This window comes from Erpetoichthys calabaricus, chromosome 2 (assembly GCF_900747795.2).
Source record: "Erpetoichthys calabaricus chromosome 2, fErpCal1.3, whole genome shotgun sequence".
NCBI classification, from domain to species: Eukaryota; Metazoa; Chordata; class Cladistia; order Polypteriformes; family Polypteridae; genus Erpetoichthys; species Erpetoichthys calabaricus.
The window spans coordinates 180215655-180228399 of NC_041395.2; positions in this window are offsets into that span (position 1 = coordinate 180215655).

Below are 12745 nucleotides of genomic sequence, written 5' to 3' on the forward strand. Positions count from 1 at the left end.
ACAAAGAAGAAAAATCTTGGGTTGCAAAACGTATGTGAACTGCTGCATTTGAAGACGTCGAAAAAGCAGTTTTTATGTGGTTCAGTGATGCGCGTTCAAGAAACATTCCTATTAATGCGGCACTCATTCAAAAAAAATGTCAGGTTTGTAAACTCTCTTGGGACCTCCCCCAACTAGACAACATGCCGAAGAGCGACCCGAAGTCCAAACTCCGCGTCTATGGAAGACTGTTTATCTGTTGCTGGGGCAACAGCTGGCTCAAAGCTGTGCTGAGTCCCTCAGCCAAAGCAAACAGAAAAGATATCGATGGGTGATATGCAAGGAACATTGTAAATGCAGGTAACAGGTAACTTGATCACTGATCTGCTGTGTCTGTGTACAGCAGACTGGCAGATCACGCTACAATAAGTGTTCCGTTCCTGTTTCAAGCTGAATAAAGTTGGTTTTGATAAAGTACTGAGACTCAACCTCTTGTTTTGGGGAGCAGGACAGGGACTAATAGCGCAACCCTGATCTTTTATGATTTGCTTCTGTGTCGCTTCACTGCAGCGCCATGAGTCTGTTGTTACCCTGGCCGGCAACGGACAAACAAGCTTCCACAGACGCGGCAATCGCGCTTCAGGACGCACTTCAGCGTGTCGTTCTCATTGAGTGTACGGCAGCGCTTCAGCCATTGGATTTGGGCATCATTCACACCTTGAAAGTGTATTATCGCAAGGAAATGCTGAGAAAAATTCTCGTCAGAATAACTTGTAGGCAGGAGGAGATTAAAATTAACGCAAAAGAAGCTATTGAAATGATTGCAAACGCCTGAGCGCAAGTTAAAGAAAGCCTTTAAAAAACCTTCCGTTTCATACTCCTCCTCCTCCCTTCCTGCAGCCCAAAGATGTCAAATTAAATGGTGAGTACAGTATGAAATTGTTGTTTCTGGTAGGCTAGGCACTTTTTATAACTTTTTGGTTAGTACATTAGAAAAATTATTGGTGTTTTGGTAAATTATGCACATTATACAACCCTTTTTTATTATGAAAAGGTTAAGTAAGTGTTGCAGTGGGAGGTTCGGAACGCATTATGGGTATTTCCATTATTTCTTATGGGAAAAATAGTCTTGACTTACAACCAACTTGAGTTACAACCAGCCTTCGCGAACGAATTAAGTTCGTAAGTCAAGGGTCCACTGTATATTTTGTAATCAGATTTTTAAAATATTTTTTTATTTTTACTGCCACTTCACAGATCAACAATCCCCAACTTGGTCACTGTCAGAATAAGTCTTTAAACTTTTTTCCTGTGCCAATTAATACATTTTCCAGGTTTCACTACCCATCTGAAAGAGTTGGCATCAGGTTGGGTGGCACTTTTAAACTGTAGTAGTATGAGCGAGTGTCAGTGTGGCAAGCACTAGACTGGCATTTCTTTCCGTCTAATTTTTTATCTTTTAGCCCAAGCCTGTAAATCTCTTTTGTAAATGGGTGGCTTGGATAGAGAACAGATACTAACAATTTTCAAGGCTATTTTTAAAATACTGAAAGATATTTGTGTATGTGTGTTGTGGTGCCCCATGTTATAAGTGTTAGATCCATTGAAGAAGTCAACTTAAACAAAGAAAATGTACATTTTGCAGGTTTGTTTGAAGTGTTTTACATTATAACCATATTATTAATTGGTGCGTGAATATAATTTTTTCAAGGGGATGACCTTTACTATTGTCAAAAAGACTAGCAGGGCAACAGGAGGAATATGAAAGTTATTTGATGAGTTTAGGAGACAAAGAATACTTGTAAGGAAGTTCATGCCAGTGCTATCGGTGTACATTCTGGAATTTATAAAACTGCTGATATTATTTCACAAAGATGTTACTGGCCTGGTTTTATGCTGACATTAAAATGGCTACGTTTTCTGATAATTATAATCATTATTTTAATTAAAAGAGTATAACTGTCAGAACAGATTCAATAAAATGTTTCAATATCTCAGTTGCTGTTTGTCGGACTCTTTAATTGACTTGTCATACAAATGTGTATCAGTGGATATTTGGTACCTCATTTGACAAATAATATGAATGTTTCAAAATCTGATAGATAGATAGATAGATAGATAGATAGATAGATAGATAGATAGATAGATAGATAGATAGATAGATAGATAGATAGATAGATAGATAGATAGATAGATAGATAGATAGAATTCTATTTGTCCTCTAAGGGAAAATGTGCTTTTTTAACAGAGGCTGAATGAATAAATAAATTAATATATAATGAAAAAAATAGCCAGTCCAATAACAATTTGAGCTGTCTAATGTTCATTCTGCAAGCAACAGTTGGGGCTCACAACTCTGAGGCAAAAGCTCAGCTGTAGAAGTGAGTGTCCCTTTGAGTGGAGAGGACAATGGGACATAGTAGACTTGAAAGTGATGTAGAAGACTTTCATCAATCTTTTACCATGGATTTCAGATAATATTACTTATCCAGGGTTCATTTTGAAAGCAGCAGATAGGGTGCACACAAGCGGATCTGCTCCAGCCATGGAAATGAGTGTTCCCTGTAGGGGATAGGATACAGACACATAGTGGAGAAGATTATATATAAAACTATACCTATGACCTTTTAAAATCAATTTTGCATAATTTTACCTCTCTAGTGTTCATTTTTTAATCAGCAGTCAGAGGACACACATTTTACGGCTCTGCAGCAGCCATGGAAATGACCGTCCCGACCATGTAGATGAGACATGCGTTTTCATTCCAATAGTTTTAATGACTCACATGGCGGAGGTGAAATTTGAGTTCAACAACAATGCCTTTCCCATGGATTTTTTGTTATCTTTTTTATCCCCAGGAAAAACCATCTGTGCAAATGTTTAAGAGCAAGCTATCACTTATAGCATGACAATGGATTGCTACATTTATTTTAACGAGCAGTCTTTTAAATGTCTGTAAAGTGTTACTGGGTGTCGAGCAATGTATTATTATTACTGATATTTTACTAAATCTTACTATCCATGTTTCTTTGTTGATGAGCCCCAGTTGAAGAATTTTTTGGTAACAGAACAGTAAACACGCCAAAACGACTGAAAATACAACTGACGACTGGTATTTTTCGATATCATTTTAACAAAGTTTACTGTCTGCCCTCAATCACAGAGCACCTTGGTAAAACGTCAATAGCGTTTAATATACTTGCAGCTTTAGAACGCAGACATCAGGACATCGCTGCTCGTGCATGTTTAATAACAAGATATGACAGCATTTTGCACAGAGCATGCGTTAAAACAAAAGACAAGCGGCGCGCAAAGGCACGCGAACAAGAGGAGTTCCGCAGCAATCACATCTCAGTGCACCTAAGAGAAGGGACACTGAATTCTACGAGGCACAGATATTTTAGAGCACCGGTTCAAATATATATTGATTAATTAAGATCAGCGATTTTCAACGGTTCACAGGTGTGGCGTAAGATTTGTTTAAGCAAACTAATTAAAGACTTCTTTGAAGAAATATGACAAAAAATAAGTCTACGACGCAGATTCTATACCATTTTATATGATTTTTTATATCATTATATTAAATGAAATGCTGCCAAAAAGGAATAATAGAAATCACCGCGCTGCTTTCTATCTTTGACGAACTAACGTTTTATAGGGTGAAAAAAATGATCGCCCGTGACAGATACACTTAATCAGTAGTGTGTGCGACCTACGATTTGTGACTTTGAGTGTGTGTGTGTTGTGTGTGTGTGTACGTGCATGTGTGGTTTTGTCAGTTTTACAATAAAAACAGACATCAGTTATTTGTGAAGCAGGAATATTCTGATCATTCTGATCCCTAATCACTGATAAACATTCAGAAGAAACAGCGCTATTGCAGTGTTTTCCTCCATAACATCCCTTCAGCAAACAGGACTAATGTCCCTGCTGAAACAGATCGCCCTTTAATGAAATGCTGCCAATACGGAATAACAGAAATCACCGGGCGGATTTCGGTTAATGATAAACCAGTGTCACTTGATGATTGCCCCTGACACATACACTTAATCAGTAGTATGTGGGACCCACGATTTGTGAGTTTAAGTGTGTGCGCATGCGTGTACGTGCATGTGTGTCGTTTTGTCAGTTTTACTATAAACACAGTTAAACGTCAGTTATTTGTGAAGCAGGAATATTCTGGTCATTTTGATCCCTGATCAACATTTTAAAGAAACAAAGCAACTCCAGTGTTTTCCTCCATAACATCCTTTCAGCAAATGGGACTAAGTTCCTTGCTGAAGCATATCGCCCTTTAATGAAATGCTGCCAATGCAGAATAACAGATATCACCGTGCGGCTTTCGGTCACTGATAAACCAGCCTCTCATGAGGTGAAAAAATGGGACATACTGCGGTTGCGATCAATGCTTTCCGGTAACTCGGCTTTTGAGAAGAATCTGTCATGGGAGGGACAAGAGGGAGCGAGTGAGGCGGGTACAATGAGCCGGGGCAGGACGGAGCGGGGTGAAGAAGCGGGTATCTGTGCAAGTGTTTTAAATAATGAAAGGAAAAAAAGTGCTTTGAAATCGAGGACCCCCAACCAAGAGGGCTTACGAAACAAAACGCGACAGACAGGCATATGCTACTTGCATAAAATATGCACAATAATTACAACAGTGTTGAAGCAATGATGAAGTGAAAGGGAGATGCTAAACATGGGTGGCCACATTGTGCCTGCCCGTAAATCCCAACCAATGTATATATTTGAACGGATCTATCTGAACCAATATATATATCTGAACGGATGTATCTGAACCAATGTATATATTTAAACCAATCTATTTAAACCAATATATATATTGAAACCAATGTATATCAACCAATATATATATCTCAACCAATGTATATATTTGAACAGATGTATTCAAACCGATGTATATATCTGAACGGATGTATCTCAACCAATGTATATATATCAGAATGGATCTATGCAAACCAATTTATATATATCTCAACCAATGTGTTTAAACCGATGTATATATCTGACCGGATGTATTCAAACCGATGTATATATCTGAACCAATGTATCCCAACCAATGTATATATGTGAACTGATATATATATCTGAACGGATGTATTAAAACCAATGTATATATTCAAACCAATGTATCCGAACCGATATATACATCTGAACCAATGTATATATTTACTAACCAATCTTTATTTCCTGAACGCCCCCTCATATATATCTATATATATCTATCTATATCTATATCTATATATATAGATATATAGATATATATATAGATAGATATATATAGATATAGATAGATATATATAGATATATATATATAGATATATATATATATAGATATATATATCTATCTATATCTATATATCTATCTATATATATCTATCTATATCTATATATATATCTATATATATCTATCTATATCTATATATCTATATATATCTATATCTATATCTATATATATCTATATCTATATCTATATATATATATCTATATATATCTATATAATATATCTATAATATATATATATTAATATATATATATATATATATCTAGATATATATATACACAGAAATCCCTCGCTACTTCGCGGTTCACTTTTCGCGGATTCACGACTTCGCAGGTTTTTAAATACAAGTGATTGCCCGCCTATCGCGGAAGTTATGTTCCAGACCCATCAGCAACAGGAGAAAATCCGCGATATAGAAAGACCATATAAATAAACATTTTATAGTTTAAGCCTTAAAATACCCATCCCACATGCTTTAACACATGTAAACTTATAAAACACACTTTTAACACATATGATATGTGGATGTCGGGCTAAGGATATGAGTAACATCTCACTATTATAAAACATTTTAACTTCACGCAAGACAAGACAGTGAGACAGGAAAATACAAGGATTTAAAATTATTGACACGCAGAGCGACAAGCAGCACAAAGCCAGCACAAAAGTCCACTTCTCAAAGTCCGCGTTCATTCAGCTCCCCACCCCCTTGACAATGCGAAGTGGCAGGAGCGTACTGCGCCTCTGGGGAGGGGGGGTTTGAGCGAACGTGCATTCAGCCCTCACACACCCCCACTCCTCCTTCTCCTTCTGAACGCGCAGAGCGACAAGCAGGCATTTTGGCAGAAGCAGCACAAAGTCCATTTCTGCTCAGCGTAAGTTCAGCTGCCCCCCTTCACAAAGCGAGTGCAGACACATCGACGTCTGATCGCTGCGTGCAGTGTTGGTCTGCGTTGTTTAAGAATGTAGAAAGCGTTTAAGAGCATAGGAAGTGTTTATAAGAGTGTGGGAAAGGTTAACAAGAGAGTGAGAAAGGTTTATAAGAGTGTGGGAAGGGTTTATAAAGCCTTAAAATATGTATAAATAATAAAATAAATATAGGTCGCTACTTCGCGGATTTTCACCTATCGCGGGGGGCTCTGGAACGTAACCCCCGCGATAGGTGAGGGATGACTGTGTGTATATATATATATATATATATATATATATATCTCCATATTACTAACCGAGAATGCTAAACCGGATGGACGCAGGGACATCCGGCCATGGGCCGTAGCCGCAAAAAGACGTACTGCGCAGGCGCAAAAAGAGTCCGCGAGAGGCGGATGAGGAGCCGCGAGAGCGGGACAAAAGAGGCCGCGAGAGGCGGATGAGGGGCCGCGAGAGGCGGACAAGACCACAGAAAAAAGGAGTGAGCACAGAAAAAAGAGAAAAAAGGAGAAATGAGGCGCAACAAGCACCGAAAAAAGGAAAGGCACATAAAAAAGTAGTCAAACGCAGGCAAAGCACGAAACACATTGCACACGAAACTAGACACACACAAAAAAAAAAAAAAAAAAAAAAGAGGCTCGCGCACAACAGCAAGGCACCCAACAGGCACCGGACGGGACACACACCAAGAAGGGGATTCAACAAACCCATGGAACACAAAAAAAAGAACACAAAACCACCCCACAGACACTACAAGCAAGGGACGGGACACACACAAAGAGGAGGATTCAACAAGACACAGGAACAGAAAAAAAAAGAAGACGCTCGCGCAACAACAATCCTCACACATACCCCCCCCCCCACACACATCAATAAGAAGTCACACCCAAAGCCACATATTCTAAAGTGAACGTCAACACCTTCACACTAGACAGCATAGGTGTCAGCATAGGTGGATCTCCTTACAATAAAGCACTATTAACCGTTCAACTGCAGAAAAGGAAACATATTAACAGTGACTGCGATCCTCCTTATTACTTATCCATATTTCGCATGCTGAGAAAGAAACAAGTCATGAATACACGGTCACGGGTACAAAACGAAAAGGAAAGGATAACAGGAACAAACACACGAACACGAAAGAAACAACAAAATAGACGGCTATGCAGCATAGGTGGATCTCATTACAATAAGGCACTATTAACCGTTCAACCGCAGAAAGGCTCCATATTAACAGTGAGTGCAATACTCCTTATTACTTATCCATATTTCTAAAAGAAAAAATGTCTCGACTCCAAAAACGCAAAGCTCAACTAAAGCTTCTAACTAACGATGTACCTAAAAGTAAAAACTTTATGAACTGCATTAGATCCTACAATAGTTCATTTGCTTTTGCATCTACCGGAGTAAATATCAGGCCACCAAAAGGCAATGGCCCATACTGCTTTCCCATATGTGCACAAAAACACCTCCCGTCTCAGACATACGTTAACGGCAAGGAAGGCTACAACGGGCTTCTCACACAGCACAGGCAAATCGATTACAGCTTCAAAACAACACGTCCCAAATACTACACATGCAACAACGCGCCTCTCAAACGGCACAAGCAAAACATACACCAGGAAAATTCATTCGGATTAATGAATGTCATTTGCAATCATTGTCATTCAGTTCACTTCCCTGAAGAAACAACTGGCAATACAAATAATACATTTACACGTTGTTGTCAAAAGGGTCAAATTAGACTGCCTTCTTTACATTCATATACTGAATATCTACAAAAGCTTCTAACTAACGATGTACCTGAAAGTGAAATCTTTATCAACTGCATTAGATCCTACAAATCGGTATCCACTATGAACATTAACGGTGGCACTGCACGAGACATCCGTCTTGAAAAAATGTTATTATTGATGAATGTACAATGGCATGAAGTCACTTACTCAACACCATTCATAAACTTCTACAAACGTTTATGAATAATAATATTCGATTTGGAGGAAAGGTACTTTTATGAGGAGGAGATTTTAGACAGTGCTTAGCTATTCTTCCAGATGCCATGCACTCAGCTATTGTTCAGTGCACCTTAAAATACGCAGACAATTGGCATTGCTTTCAAAAGATACAGTTAGTAAAAAAGATACGATGTCCAGAACCAGATCATAACAATTACTTATTACAACTGAGAGATGGTACACTCACCAATACAGATGGACTTCAGCCACATATTATTACAATTCCTCAAGCCTTTATCTGCGACGACTTAGTTACAGAGAGATTTGGAACAGCAATCTCATTAGACCAATGCCCCTTTTAACACAACGCACTATATTATGTCCAAAAAATATTAATGTGGAAAAACATAAATACCCAAGTCATTCCATTACTTCCTGGAGAGACACAACTCTTTCTAAGCTCTGACAAACTTGACTCTGATCACAACAATAACCATCTTCATTGACCTTACAAGTTCTGAGCTGGAATTACCTTTTACACATAAACGGCGTGTACAAAGAAATTTTCAAATAAACCTTTACACTGTGCCACACACTTTATTGTTTGCTTTCTATTTGCATCATCTACACCGTCACACTATTCTATATCTCATTCATACATCACGCTCTTTGTCATTCCCAACACCAGGGGTTGGCGAGCGAAGCGAGCAGGGGGTGGAGCCCCCTAGTATGTGTATATGTAGATATGTATATATATGTAGATATGTATATATATATGTATATATATATGTATATATCTTCTATACTAATAAAAGGCAAAGCCCTCACTGACTCACTCACTGACTGACTGACTGACTCACTCATCACTAATTCTCCAACTTCCCATGTAGGTGGAAGGCTGAAATTTGGCAGGCTCATTCCTTACAGCTTACTTACAAAAGTTAGGCAGGTTTCATTTCGAAATTCAAAGCGTAATGGTCATAACTGGAACATATTTTTTGTCCATACACTGTAATGGAGGAGGCGGAGTCACGTATCGCGTCATCACGCCTCCTACGTATCACGTGAACTAAAAACAAGGAAGAGATTTACAGCACGAGTCACACGCGGGAACGAAGGTAAAATGACGTTAATTTTTGACTGTCTTTTAATACTGTGTAAGCATACATATTAACACATGTGCAATTAAACGTGTGCATTTACGGGGTGATTTCTCAGGCTTAAAAGCTCACCTTTTATCAAACGCGGGAACAAAGGTAACTGACGTTGTTCACTGTCTTTTAATACTGTGTAACCATACATATTAACACATGTGCAATTAAACGTGTGCATTTACGGGCTGATTTCTCAGGCTTAAAAGCTCGCCTTTTACTAAAAAGGTAAATGCAAAACTATTTTCAATCAGTTTATTGAAACGCTCCCGTTAAGGATTGCAATAACATATTCGTGAGATAAAAGAACGAAGTAGGGGGAAATGGAGGAAGAGCCGCGAACAGCTAAGAGCAAAAAATTGAGAACGGAGCGAGTTAAGCATACAAGCATGTTCATAAGGGAAAGAAAGCACGGTGTAAAACGTAAGTTTAAATTAAGTTTATAGAAACGCTCCCGCTGCGGATTGCAATAACATATTCGCGAGATAAAAGTTTAATGAGAACACACGAGGTATAAACGAACCACACGCCGTGGCGCAACGTTAGGGGCAACAGTTTCAACCATTCTATGATCTGCTTCTCGCAACTGAAAGATGGCACATGGCGGATGTTAGCCGACTTGCTGACCGCAACGTTAGGGGCTTCAAGTATGGCGCTGACGCCACATCTCAGTGCCAACACTTTGCAGACTGTACTTAAAAGACACGCCCTCCTCACTGGACAGTTAAAAACACCAATCAAACTAACGATGACATCAAGTATTACCCAATCAAAAGTAGGAAAGGAGGCATCTTCATAAAATGCGTGTGGGATGATTTTCATGAGACGCTGCTTTAAAAAAAAAATGATAAAAAAAAATACGGGATAAATCCCGTCCAGTATTGATTCAAAACGGGACGCGCAATTTCATTCTCAAACGCGGCACGATTCCGTATTTTAAAGGACGGGTGGCAACCCTACAGTGCCAGGTAACCACCCATACAATCACATTGTGATTCAGACTAGGAATGCAATGAATGTAATTACCCCGATCTACATACAAGGCGAAAGTCTTGCAACATTCAAAGATGATGGTTTGGGATAAGTACACCATACAACATAAAACAGCTTATGAAGCCTTGAACCGAAAAAAGCAAGATCTCAGAGATCGTAAAAAAAAAAATAGGAGGTAATGTCGTTTTACTCGCTGTAGATTTTAGTCAAACATTACCAGTTATTCCACGAGGGAGACCAGCAGATCAACTCAACGCGTGTTTAAAATCCATGCTTCTCCCACGCTCGGTTATATGTCGCGTGTTCTCGGGTAGGTGCACCAAAAAATGTATACATTTAAGCATGTAATGGGCAAACAAAAAATGAGGTATACCCGAAGGCACTGCAGTAGTACTTAATGTAACTTTACTTCTTAAATGTTAATGTTTTACTGTTTAATAATTTATATGCTTCTTATATGTTGTTCAAATTCTTTTATCAAAATACCACTGACAGCGCAATGCACGATAACATGGAGTGAATACACCATACGCATCCACCCACGGCTGCCCTGCTGTGCGCAGATAGGAGTTGATTCTACAATAAAATAAAATAAAGATAAAAAGACTAAAACAATCATCACCCATAAAGCGGATAGTAGACGTGACGTACTATATGTGTACCACATTTCAAGTGTATAGGTGAAACGGTTTGCGAGCTACAGGTCATTTAAAATCCTGGACAGACACACAAATTGCCACGGTAGCAAATTACAGAAGAAGATTTTACTGTTTAATAATTTATATTTATATGAAATGTGCTTCTTATATATTACTTCATATTCTCATATGATAATGATGTTAATGTTTATATTGATTTCTGTGTTATTAAAACTGCATGTATGTGTGTATATGTATATATATATATATATATATATATATATATATATATATATATATATATATATATATATATATATATATATACTAGCAAAATACCCGCGCTTCGCAGCGGAGAAGTAGTGTGTTAAAGAGGTTATGAAAAAAAAAGGAAACATTTTAAAAATAACGTAACATGATTGTCAATGAAAGCCCGTTTCACTCAGTAAGTCTTATGTGTGTGTTATGTATGTGTGTATATATATGTAGATGTGTATATGTAGATATGTATATATATGTATATAAATGTTTATGTGTGTGTGTATATTATATATATATATATATATATATTATATATATATATATATATATATATATATATATATAAAAAAGACAGCGACAGTTATAACAATGACAACACAATTACATTGACAATCATGTTACGTTATTTTTAAAATGTTTCCTTTTTTTTTCATAACCTCTTTAACACACTACTTCTCCGCTGCGAAGCGCGGGTATTTTGCTAGTGTATATATATATGTATATATATGTTTATGTGTGTCTGTGCATGTATATATATTGTGAGGGATGGCCGGCCATTCATCCCGGCCAATACCCCCAGGCCAGTAGATGGAGCTCTCCTTGCAGCGTGGAGATGCCCCGAATTCCAGCAGGGCCTCATGGACTATTGAGTTTTAATACACAGCCCTACTGGATAACGTCGGGGCCGCCATGGGGTCGCTGCAGGGAGGCTCAAGGACTTATACGTGCCCTATAACCCGGAAGCACGTCATAATCATATGACCAGAGGGAACGACGTGTTTCCGGGTTGAAAAGAAGGACTTTTTATCTGACCCGGAAGTGATAAGAAATCACATGGACTGTAAGATGGGAAACACTTCCGGGTCAGGGAATATAAAAGGACGATGGGAAATCCCAGACGTTGAGCTGAGCTGGGTGGAAGGGTGGCAACGCGTCTGGGAGTGGAGGATTGTGTTTATTGTTATTTGATTATTGATTTATTATTGAGTATTGTGAAGAGGAGGGTGCTTTGTGCACATTTATTATTATTAATAATAAACTATTATTTGGACTTTTATCTGGTGTCTGACGTCTAGTCTGAGGGTTCAAGGGGTCACGGAGACCTTAATCTGTCACAATATTATATATATATATATATATATATATATATGACAGCAACACTCATAACAATGACAACACAATTACATTGACAATCATGTTACCTTATTTTTTAAATGTTTCCTTTTCTTTTTCATAACCTCTTTAACACACTACTTCTCCGCTGCGAAGCGCGGGTATTTTGCTAGTAGTTAATAAATGGTGTTGGATCTTGACAACAGCGTGCTTATTCCCTTCCATTACACAGACCAGTGGCTAACAGGCAGGCTACTTTATTAAAATAAATTCACTGTCACATTCCTTAACCCATGCCTAGAGTTTCCTAGCTTTGTGGCATATTATCCTGCCTTATAAATATAATTTGCAGAGGAGTATACCATAATGAAGTGTACCTAACCAGCAATAACGTTCACACACCTTGAGACATTCACATATTAT